The 11283-nt window shown below is 44.7% G+C and overlaps 1 protein-coding gene across 2 annotated transcripts in view; it reads left to right on the top strand.

Annotated features, from left to right (window-relative positions):
* Window positions 1-1628: 1628 nt before the first annotated feature.
* Window positions 1629-11283, top strand: part of LOC144132308 (glucoside xylosyltransferase 1-like) — an 84140-nt gene continuing 74485 nt past the window's right edge. For both annotated transcript variants that reach the window (XM_077664621.1, XM_077664622.1), the window contains exon 1: window positions 1629-1811. The gene's annotated coding sequence lies outside the window, so the exon portion shown is untranslated. The remainder of the gene's footprint in view (window positions 1812-11283) is intronic.

Below are 11283 nucleotides of genomic sequence, written 5' to 3'. Positions count from 1 at the left end.
GGCGACTGCGGCCGCGCCGTGACCGCCGCCACGCTGAAGGCTCGAAATGCTAGCGTAATGAAGCTATCGCTACAAAAGAACCATACGAAATGTTGGAAAAAGAGCGAAACGTTGAGTTCAGCTAGTTGGTATATGTTCATTTAAAACACTGCATAAGCAAGGGACCAGAGAAACGAAGAGTCAGGACAAGCGCTGATTCGCAAATAAAATCCTTATTTGCTAAAACCTTCTTAATAAAGGAACACTCAAAGGCTTGAAAAGTGATGATACAGATAATCCATGAAAACTCAGCCATAAAATCAATAAAACCATCCAGAGGTGCGCGCGACAGACAAGCATTCTAAAGGAAAGTAATCTCCCTATCCGTTAGAAAAACCGGTGTTTTCCTGATTCATTCCTGCTGGTCATTTGCGATATGGTTACCTACAATCGCTTCCCGTGTTGCCTGATCCTTGTGGGTGTAAGCCCCACGTGCCTGATCAAACAATGCTGCCCGCTTTTTGTTTTTAATTACCATACATCCTAGAAAATGCTTCAGCATATATGATAGGCCATTTCCATTCTTTAAATTGTTGCATCGGCCGGACCTGGTGGTGCCTAAACAAGCGCTTACAAGCGCACAGGAACAATTTAAAGAATGAAATAGGCTATAATATCTGGTAAAGCATTGTCTAGGGTGTAAGGTGAAGAAAAGATATTATGTGCAGCATTATTTCATCAGGGATGTGTACTGCACAATTACAAGGATCAGACAGCATGAGAAGTGGTTGAGGCTTACTATATCTCAAAAGACCAAAAGAATTGAATTAGGAAAACATCGGTTTTTCTAAGGGATAAGCAGATTGCTTTTCTTGAAAATGCTTGTGGTTCGCGCGCATCTCTGTATGGTTATTATTGATTTTATTGCTGAGTTTTAGTCGTTTATCTGTATGGTCATATTTCATGCCTCTGAGTGTTCCTTCTTTAAGAAGGTTTTAGGAAATAAAGCATTTAGTCGCGAATCAGCGTCTGCCCTGACTATTTTTTTTCTCTGGTCCCTTCTTTTTGCGCTGTTTAACAGTAGGAGAAAAGAACACAACGTAAAGTCACAGAGCCTACTAAATTCCGTACAACATGAATGCGCTTCACTTTATGATGGAGAAAGCAATTGCAAATGTCATAACCTATGCCGGGTTTGTTTACGCAATCACATGCTGCTTCCAGCGAGGGAAGCGACCGGCGGTGCCGTAGCACTTGCTGACATTATCGCTGCAGCAGTTGATGCTGTTGCAGCCCTTCGAGCTCTCTTGTTCGGTAGGCACTTTCAAAATAACACGTGTAAAAGTTGTTGCAGCAACAGCTTTAAGAAAAAAATTCGGCAGACACACGAGGCTGCTTACGCGTGGGCAGGCGTAAGCCCACCCGCTCACTTTTGAAACGCAGTTGCCTGTGGGCGTGGTGTAACCCGATGCCACGCAATTCTGCTTGTGCATGGCTCTACGCAGCCGCCGCAGCGACGCCCCCCCCCCCCCCCCCTCCCCTTCTCATCTGCGTGCTAACTTCGTGAAGGCAGTCGCTGCCGTGCAGCGGCCCGTGCTCCGCCTTAAGGGTATGACGCCATAGCTAGGGGGTTAATGCCTATATATGGAGAATAGGTCTTGCAAATATCCAGTTTTTGCATTTGTCTTCTGTCGGAGTAAGACTGCCGCGTCGTGGATAGAACCATCGTCCCTGAAATCAGCAGCCGAGCGGCAAATCCACTGAGTCACCGCAGCAGGCACATCGGCACATTAACTTACGCTTTTTCTTGGAAAGGGAAAAGAGAGCAGCAGGTAAGTTGAGGAGAAGTTTTAAATTGATCTAGATCAATCCGGCTGTACGTGTGAGGGGGCCTAAACTATCTACAGGAAATAAAGGTGCCTTTACAGACAGCCCAGTTCCTTGGAAATGGGATAACAGACGTAGCAGGATCTGATGAGGTGTTTTGTTCTAAGATTAAGGTTCACAGCATCGACTTCTAGGTTGCATGGATTTCTGTTTTATCATCAGTGCCATCATCATCAGCCCGACTGCGCACACTGGAGGACAAAAGCGTCTTTCATAATTTTCCACTTCACCCCGTCCGAAGAGCAGAGATGGCGTAGAGATCATCGGCCTCGCGTACAAGATGACCGTGGTTTGAATCTCGACGCTGCGAAATTCTCCATGTCCGCAAAAAAAATATAAAAAAATTCGCGGCAATAGAATTAAATTACCAGGCGTGGCGTGCGGTATGATCCCGGCGACCAGAGTAGTCAGCGCACAGCCTCATCAAAATAAGATTCGGCCACCCTGGTGTTGCACTTGGCCACTACCTCCTACGTGAATACACATTGTTGAGACAGGTTGGTAAGATGGTTCTTGATAATCACAAAGCGAACAAGGGAGGGGAAAACATTAGGATGCTTTCCAACATTTCAATACGAGGACTTGTCTTCCTCCGGGCAAAGCGTTCATCATTGGCGAGGTTTAAATAGGGTCATCCTTCTGAGGAGGAAACCATGCTGAGGGGGAGGAGGGTGTCAAGTGGTAACAAGGCGACAACTGGGGCTAGTTGATATTGCATAGCTGTAGTACAAAACCGCTGAGTATTAAAATCACAACACGAGACACGACTGGACAAAGCGCAACTATCAATTGAGTTTTATGATACAAAATGGGACATATAACGGAAACGGAATCCGTCAAGGAGCACGCGTAAGATCCTAATCTTGTGAAAATAACGTGAGCTGTTTCAGAGAAAAAACATTTCCCTGGCCGATAGGAGTATTGAAGGCGCGTTGATGCAGCATTCGCTGCTATTACTTATGAGGAAAGTCTCAATGATTTCTCTCCTGATTTTTTCTGAGCGCGTGGCCAGCCCACGTGTTTTTTTTTCCAGACGTGGCTTTCTTTTTTTGCCAGGGTTGCAATCTTTGAAATGATCTGCAAGGGCGCCTGGGCCGCTAATGCTGCCCCGGTTTCTTGAGTGCTCCTGTTCAAACAGCCTCCAGTTTGGCCATTACAGCTGGCACCGCACTAGAGATGAATGCCGTAGATAACACCGGTTTGGCAGCGCACTAGAGGTTCTTTCTGTTGTTGGGCACACGAGCTGCGACTGCCTAGCTTCTCGCTCTGGTTGACCGTCTGGCACAAAGAGCTCAGGTTTTTTTTTTTTTAGAGCAGAGAAGACCAGCTTTACGGTGGGCCTGCAAGAAATCTTTTTGATGCGCTATGAGATCTTATGCACATACTAGATGACGACTGGCCTTACTCTTATCTCTTCACAATTTGCCGCCTGTAGGCGCTTTCTTTTGAACCCATTCAGGCAATCCTCCGCTGTGAAGTGGGAATGGTGTTCGGATGGGGAGGGTGAATCTTCTCCAGGCATGGTGGCTGCTAAAGTTGATTAAGCGGTTGACCTGCAAAACTGTGAAAAGAAAAAGGCTGGCTCAGCAGAAACGAATCAGAGGGTGCTACCGTGAAGAGACAGCGCGCGTGGGCTTGAAAGGCTGTGTGTCCAGCTGAGACAGTTGGCTTGGTATGACTGGCTGTGCTGACCTGAAAAACAAAGATAAGCAATTAATCAGCATGATGGAATGAAATACCGGAAAAATAAAAATAAAAATACCGGGAAAAGAAAACGTGAAAGGAAGGAGGGGGAGGAATGTGGGCGCCAAGGGTTCCTGAGAAATGATGGCAAGAGAAGAAGGGTATAAGCTAAAGGTAGTTGAATATATATATATATATATATATATATATATATATATATATATATATATATATATATATATATATATATATATATATATATATATATATATATATATATATATATATATACAGAAAAAAAATGTCATTGAGGGGGGAAGGACGGGTTGTGGCCGAAGGGTAGGATGAAAGAAACGATAAAGCGGCGGTGCGAAGTACTGAAAAATGTTCTGACCATGGGGAAGAAGTCTTTAAAGAATTACGCCAGTACCAAAATATACCTGAGATATTGCGAGTTTATTCTGGATATCTTGTCCCCTGCTGGTTGTAAGGTTTTAAATTTGTGGATTTGAAATTCCTCTCTGTATTTTCTATCTCTTGCGGATTTGAAGCCTGTTTGAAGAATGAACAGTTTAAGTTCATTGAAGTTATGACCGCGCTGATTAAAATGTTCCGCCTCTGCCTTCTGTGCATTCCTTGTTGTGTCAGTTCGATGACCATTTAGTCTGGTGCTCATTGATTGCCCGGTTTCTCCAATATATTGTTTCTGACAAGAGGAGCATTGAAGCATGTAAATACCATTAGACAACACTCAGTTAACGCGTCTTTATATCGAAGCTGACGTCACTTGCCGTGCTTCTAACAGTAGTGTCGCTTTGTAAATGCTTGCATGTCTTGCATCTAGGTCGAGAGCGTACTCTTACTATAGGCAGGGGTTTCTTATCAAGCCCAGCGTGTACTATGATGTCTCACGTTTGTGTTGTGTCTGTGTGTTGCCCGTGGTGCGTCGAGAAATATTGTCTTGAGACAATCGTTGCCAGTTAAAATAGGGTGGTATTTCCACAGATTATTGTTTATGTTCGGAAGGGCATTCGACTATTTTGCAGGAGGCCGGTCACTGTTAGCTTTTGTAAGTTTTGAAGTGCCTCACCTTGTTTTACAGTGGTTGCTTGTTGGGAAGCATAATTAAGAGAGATCCGAGGACGTTTCCTATTAGTTAGGGTGCTTTTTAGGGCTTGGAGGTGTTTTAAATTGTCTTCGTCGTGGGTACATATTCTTCTCATGCACGTTGCCTGTCCTACAAATATGCCTTGTTTACAGTGGCTTAAATAATGGCTAGTGAAGTACAATTATTGCTGTAGGTTTCTAGGAATCCGGTAGAGTGTCGCTTTAAGCTGATATTTTCTAAACGGACCGCAGTTTCGAGAAAATTGACTTGCGTTGTAGAGTAATGGAAAGCAAATTTAATGCTAGAGTGGAATGAATTGAGGTACGAGAAGAATGCTTTTTGGGTATCCGATCCGTTTTGCCATATAAAAAGAATGCAACGAATGATTCGCGAATGCGATGTCAATTGAAGAGCGTTAGGTGTTGTTTTCACATATGCTTTCGACAAATTTGGATACCGACGTGAAAATCACGACACGACGATTCGCTTGGTGCCACTCGCATTCTGCTGCGGGCACTGGTTTGCCTGCCACAGCCCTTTGAAGGCCGCTCCCATTATGGTTTGAAGAAACAAAGGTCGTCGGTACGAATCGCTCACACGCACTACACTTCAACCCAACTAACAACTTCGTGAGCCGAATTGTGCCAATTTGCCACCACTCGGAACCCTCTGCACCAAGCGGGTGGGCCGCAGTTTTGTCACAAATGGCGCGGCGCCAAGTGGCACCAGTCTTGGCACCCGCTCATATGGTACATATATAGCGGAACGCCAGTGTAGGTTGTAATCCGGCCGACGTGCTGGATCGCGCACGCGGTTACGGGGTGTGGGGTCACATTTTGCTACCTTGAGATTTGCTGACCTAAGGTGTTACCGGCTATGATCACGTGATTTAGCTGCATCTTGCAACCTGAGAGCCGACGGAGAAACGCACGTGAATCGAGGAAATGTTAGTGAGATCTAACGCTCTTATATTCTCGTCTATGTAACGCGGTTGTACGAGTGGTTTTCCAAAAAATTAATATAGAAGTGTAGGTGCAAGTAGCCCCATAAAAATGTTTGCATAAGTCTGTGCGAAGGGAGTGCCCATACTTGTTCAAATCCTTGGAGGTGGTACGAATAATCTAACTCAAAATAGTTGAGAGTGAGAACCAACTCAAGTAGCGAGAGATATACTTCAATTTCATGTGGGTGTGGATTTTGAGTTTGAGTGTTCGAATGCGCGTAGATCCGTTCATTTTAGGAAATATTTGTGTACAAAGCGGTGACGTCGAGCGTCAGAGCCCACAGCACGTGGACACCGGACTAGGAACATAGTTTCGAACTAGACTTGTATATTCAATCTGTCACCAAATAAATCATAGATAAAACAAAGCAAGCTCGAAAGAGAAAAATGCTTCGCTCGACAGAACAGAATATTATTAACCAGTTAGCTTCTAGAACTGACATAGTCATTAAGCCAGCAGGTAACAGCGGTAACATAGCAACCCTGCCAGCCGAAAAATACAAAAAAGAGGCCGGCAGGCGACTCAGCAATCCTCGCCATTATAAGAAATAAAATCCCCATCCCACTTTAGGTATCTGCAACGTAGCTTTGAGCAAACTGGCAGATTTATAACACAGGGAAATAATATACAGAATCAGTCTACAAATCCTTAAATCCGTCAAAGAAACAGCCAGGACGCTTCTACTTCCTAATGGAGACAAGTTTCGCAGCATGAATAAAACGCACACAGAAGACAAGGAACAATCAAGAGAGGACTGTGCTGCTTTCCTTGTTTGTTCCTTGTCTTCTGTGTGCGTTTTATTCATGCCGCGAAACTTGTCTCCATTATGAACTGCAACCAACTAGCCCAAACCAGCGTGTTACTTCTACTTCCTAAAGTCTATAACGGTTTCCGCAGATGATTTGTTTACAGCAGATATCCCCGGCAGGCCTATCGTTTCGAACTATAACCAGGCCTGGGGTGAGGCCTGAGCTCGCTGGCCAGAAGCGAGAACGCACTCCTTCACCAGAGCAGGATTTGGCCAGCCTGATGTAGTACTTGACCACAACCTTCTACGAACAAACCATCCCTAGGCCCTCATTCCCCACCAGCTGCAGAGCAAATGGCCAAGACGGAGGTCAGACCAGGGACGCCACAGAGGGCGCTAAAAATCTCTGACTCCGGACAGGCCACCTTTGGAAACTGAACCTGGAAACGTTTAACGCTAGAACCTTATCTAGTGAGGTTAGCCTTTAGCAGTGCTGTGCGAGGACCTAGCGGGCATTAAATGGGATGTCATAGAGCTTAGTGAAGTTGGGAGGACAGGTGAGGCGTATACAGTACTAAAGGACGGGCACATACTGTGCTATCGCGGAGTAGAGGGTAGACGAGAACTAGGTGTGGGATTCCTCATTAATCAGGATATAGCTGGCAACGTAGAGGAGCTCTGTAGTATGAAGGAGAGGGTAGCAACTATTGTAATTAGGCTCAATAGGAGGTACAAGCTGAAAGTGGTAGAGGCCTACGCGCCTATATTCAGCCATGATGACCACACCTCTGAAAGCTTCTATGAAGACATGGAATCGGCAATGAATAAAGTAAAATCACAGTACACTGTACTGATGGGAGACTTCAATGTGAAAGTGGGCAAGAAGCAGGCTGGCGTTTAACAGTACCTCTTGCTGGGCTAGTTGGTGTAACATCGTGTAACAAAAGTACAGACAGCGCTAATTTTTACACAAACACACAGAAAGACTAGACAGGACGGGCGCTGACTCCAATAGTTGGAGTCAGCGCCCGTCCTGTCTAGTCTTTCTGTGTGTTTGTGTAAAAATTAGCGCTGTTTTTACTTTTGTTACACGAAGCAGGCTGGCGACCAGGCGGTAGGGGACTATGAGATGTGTTCTAGAAATAGCGCGGGGAGAGTTATTAGTTGAGTTCGCTGATATGAATAATTAACGAATCATGAATGCCTTCTTGCGCAAACGAGAGAAAAGGAAGTGTACCTGGAAGAGCCGCAACGGTGAGACTAAAAATGAAACAGAGCATACTTTGTGCTCATACTGTCATTGTGCAGCATGTGAAGGTCATCACAAAGGTTCGTTGTAGCGACCACAGAATGGTAAGGTCTGCTGTCAGCTTAGAGTTAAAGAGAGAACGGAAAAAGCTAGTGAAGAGAAAGTTCATTAACGAGTTAGTGGTAAGAGGGAAAATAGGTAAATTTCTGGATATCGTTGCAGAAAAGATATTCGGATTTAACCGAGGAAAACGATCTTAGTGTCCAAACAATGAGCGATAATTTCACAGCTATCATTACTGAGTGCCATTAGAAGTAAGTGGTAGGATGGTTCAACCGCATACTGGTAAGGTTTCTCAAGCCCCAAAGCATGAAAGCCTCTCGCCCTACAGACAAAATCGAACTAGCAGAAACATCAAGGCTAATAAGTATGTGCAACGTAGCCGACATAAGGAAGTTTTATATGGAGAGAATCAGGCATACTCCAAGTAACGGAGGTAGCCTGAACGGGTGGAGAGGAAATTAGGCATAGGTAAAAAGCAGATGTATGCGTTAAATGACTGTAGACACCTAACTTTTGGGTGCATCCTTTATTGTTTGTTCTGATACATAAGACATTATTATACATTAATTACCACCTGGTACTCTCCTACGACCGCTGAATAATTTACAATCGAATTTCTTTCTCGTGCTGTTTTGGTTTCAGTTTCAACAGCCAAACGATGGTTATGACGTCAAAGAGTGGTTTTATGTCACGCGAGGCTTGGAAAAATATCGATATAGTCGCTGCTTCCACATTCGTTGTCATTCTGGCTCTCGTGGAAGGCTGCCTTCAGTGCTGTAGTGAATTAAAACGATAAAGCAGCGATTATATCGATGTTTCTTCCATGCCGTACGTGACATAACACAACTCTTCGACGTCACCGCTTCGACGTTTGGGTGTTAAAACCGAAACAGCATGACACGAAAAATACGAATATAAAATATCTAGCGGTCGTACGTGAATACTTTGTGGTGATTCATGCGTAATAATGGCTTTCACATCATCGTAGAGGAGAACACATGCCACCAAAGTTAGGTGTCTGTACTCCTTTAATAGACAAGCAGAGGAATGTGATAAGCAATATTAATAGAAATAAAAATAGTTCAATAGAAATCTATACACTAGCCAGCGTAATCAGAACGTCAGTGAGAGAAGCAGTAGCGCACAGCGATGGGTCATCTTGTCACTAACAAAATAGGAAGTAACGAGCCGAGGAAGCAAGAAATTAAAAAATTTCAGACGGATCAGCTTACTCTCCATTGCCTACTTAGTATTTACTGAGGTAATCGCTGATGGAAGCAGGACGACCTTAGACTTCAATGAACCAAATGGTCAGGCAGGCATTCCTAAAGGGTAACCAACAATAGACCTGATCCACACTATCAATCAGGTGATAGGGAAATGCGCATAATATAATCAACTCCTATACCTATATGGCGCTCATAGATTACGAGAAAGCTTTGACTCACTGGAATCCTTAGCAGTCATGCAAGCGTTGCGTAATCAGGGTCTAGAAGAGACTTATGTGAAAATACTGGGGGATATCTATTATGACTGCACGGCTACCGTAGTCCTTCATGAAGTTTGCAATAAAATTCTAATAAGGAAGGGTGTCAGGCCCCATCTCGCCAATGCTATTCACCGCCTCTTACAGGAAGTGTTCCGAGGCGTGGATTGGGAACAGTTGGGGATAAGCGTTAAAATGAAGAATACCTAATAAATCTGCGATTCGCTGATGACATTGCCTTGCTGAGTCACTCAGTAGATGCACTGCAAGTCATGATCATTGAGTTTTAAAGACAGAGCAGAACAGTGGGTCTGAAAATTAACATGCAGAAAACAATGTTCAACAGTCTAGCAAGTGACCAGCAATTCACAATTGGCAGCTAGGTGCTGGAAGTGGTAAAGGAATACGTCTAATCAGGGCAGGTTGAGCAGGATCATAAGAGGGAAATAACTAGAAGGATAAGATTTAGTTGGAGCGCATATGAAAGGTTCTCTCTGATCGTGAATGGCAGTTTACCAATATCGCTCAAGAGAAAGGTATACAACAGCTGCATCGGACCGATACTCGTCTATGGGGCAGAAATGCGGAGGCTAACGAAAAGGGTTCAGCTTAAGTTAAGGACAACGCAGCCAGCTACAAAAACAAAAATGGCAGGTGTAATGTTAAGAGCCCGGAAGCGGGTAGAGTGGGTGAGAGAACAAATGCGGGTTAATGACAACCTGGTCGAAATCAAGAGGAAGAAATTGGGCATTGAATGGCAAGAGAGCCGCCGGTCCTTAAAGGTGCACTAATGCAGAATCTGAACTCGTCTCTTCACCGCGGGAACTCTATATACGCGTTCCGGGCATTCTTAGAAAGCTCGAATTATTGTCCTGGGCGGCCGATTGCCCCAATTAAATCAAATTAAACGTCCCGGCTCCCGCCGTTTTTTTTTTTTTTGAACTCAATGCGGTAGGTAGGAGGAGTCAACGAACACGTCAGCGAGTCGCGTAGCGGCTTGCCGCTCTGCCAACTGCGGAGTGATACGTAAATAAAAGAGTCCACATGTATTTTTTTCCGTGGGCCTTATTTGCGGCTATATTTTCGGTGACTGAAACTGCTTTGTTGACAGAAACCTAAAAACAAAATAAAAGCTAAAGCGAAGCCGCCACTGGACTGGCCGAAAGGCACTCGAGGCGTTGGTTGACTACGCCTACCTACCGCGCTGAGTTCAAAAAAAAAAAGCGGGAGCCGGGACGTTTAATCCGATTTAAATCAGGTAATCAGCTGCACATGACAATAATTCGAAGTTTCTAAGAATTCCCGGAACGTGTGATTGAGCTCACGCAGTTAAAAGACGAGTTCAGATTCCTCTTTAATGCAGCTTTAAGGGTGACGTATTGGATTCCAAGAGATGGCTAGAGTAGCAGCGGACCGCAGAAAGTTAGCCGAGTGGATGACTTTAAGAAGTTTGTGGGGATACGGAGGCTGCTGCTGACAAAGGGCAAGGCTAATTGAGAGACGTGGGAGAGACCTTTGTCCTGCAGTGGGCGTATTCAGGCTTCTGCTGCTGCTGCTGATTATGATATAATGAATCTTCACCCAAGAGAATGCCTCCCCACCTGGAGCCCGAACCTATGTCATAAATTCATTACAATCACTGAAAAATCGAGTCACTAGGTCGTTTAAGTAATTAATTATTAATTAATTAACTAATTCACAAAGTTTGAGCAAATAACTTTTAAAAGCGAAGTCCGGCTTAACAAACCCTGCTTCTTGTGGTCGAATTGCCAGTATGTCATCATTTCGCAAATTTTAACGCGTTAGCTTTAAGGAGCTCGTGTCAGAAAAACCGACGTTGTCGATGCCGTCAGCGTCGTTGAGCGTCACTGAAAACTGCGCTAGGAATCACCACACAAGCAACCTAAGGGGCTGGTGGGCCACCTAGGTCACCTTACCTTGTGGCGTTATCGCAGCCTGCCCACCGTGGCAGGTAGCAGTTAATTAATCACTGGTCAGGAGATTTTCCTCGGGAAGAACCTTGGTCGCACAAGCCCTGCCGATTGCAGCAGCTGCCATCGGAGGGCAATCGCTTAA

This window comes from Amblyomma americanum, chromosome 5 (assembly GCF_052857255.1).
Source record: "Amblyomma americanum isolate KBUSLIRL-KWMA chromosome 5, ASM5285725v1, whole genome shotgun sequence".
NCBI lineage: Eukaryota > Metazoa > Arthropoda > Arachnida > Ixodida > Ixodidae > Amblyomma > Amblyomma americanum.
The sequence above is the reverse complement of the archived record's forward strand: the minus strand, read 5'-3'. Positions and strand labels throughout refer to the sequence as shown.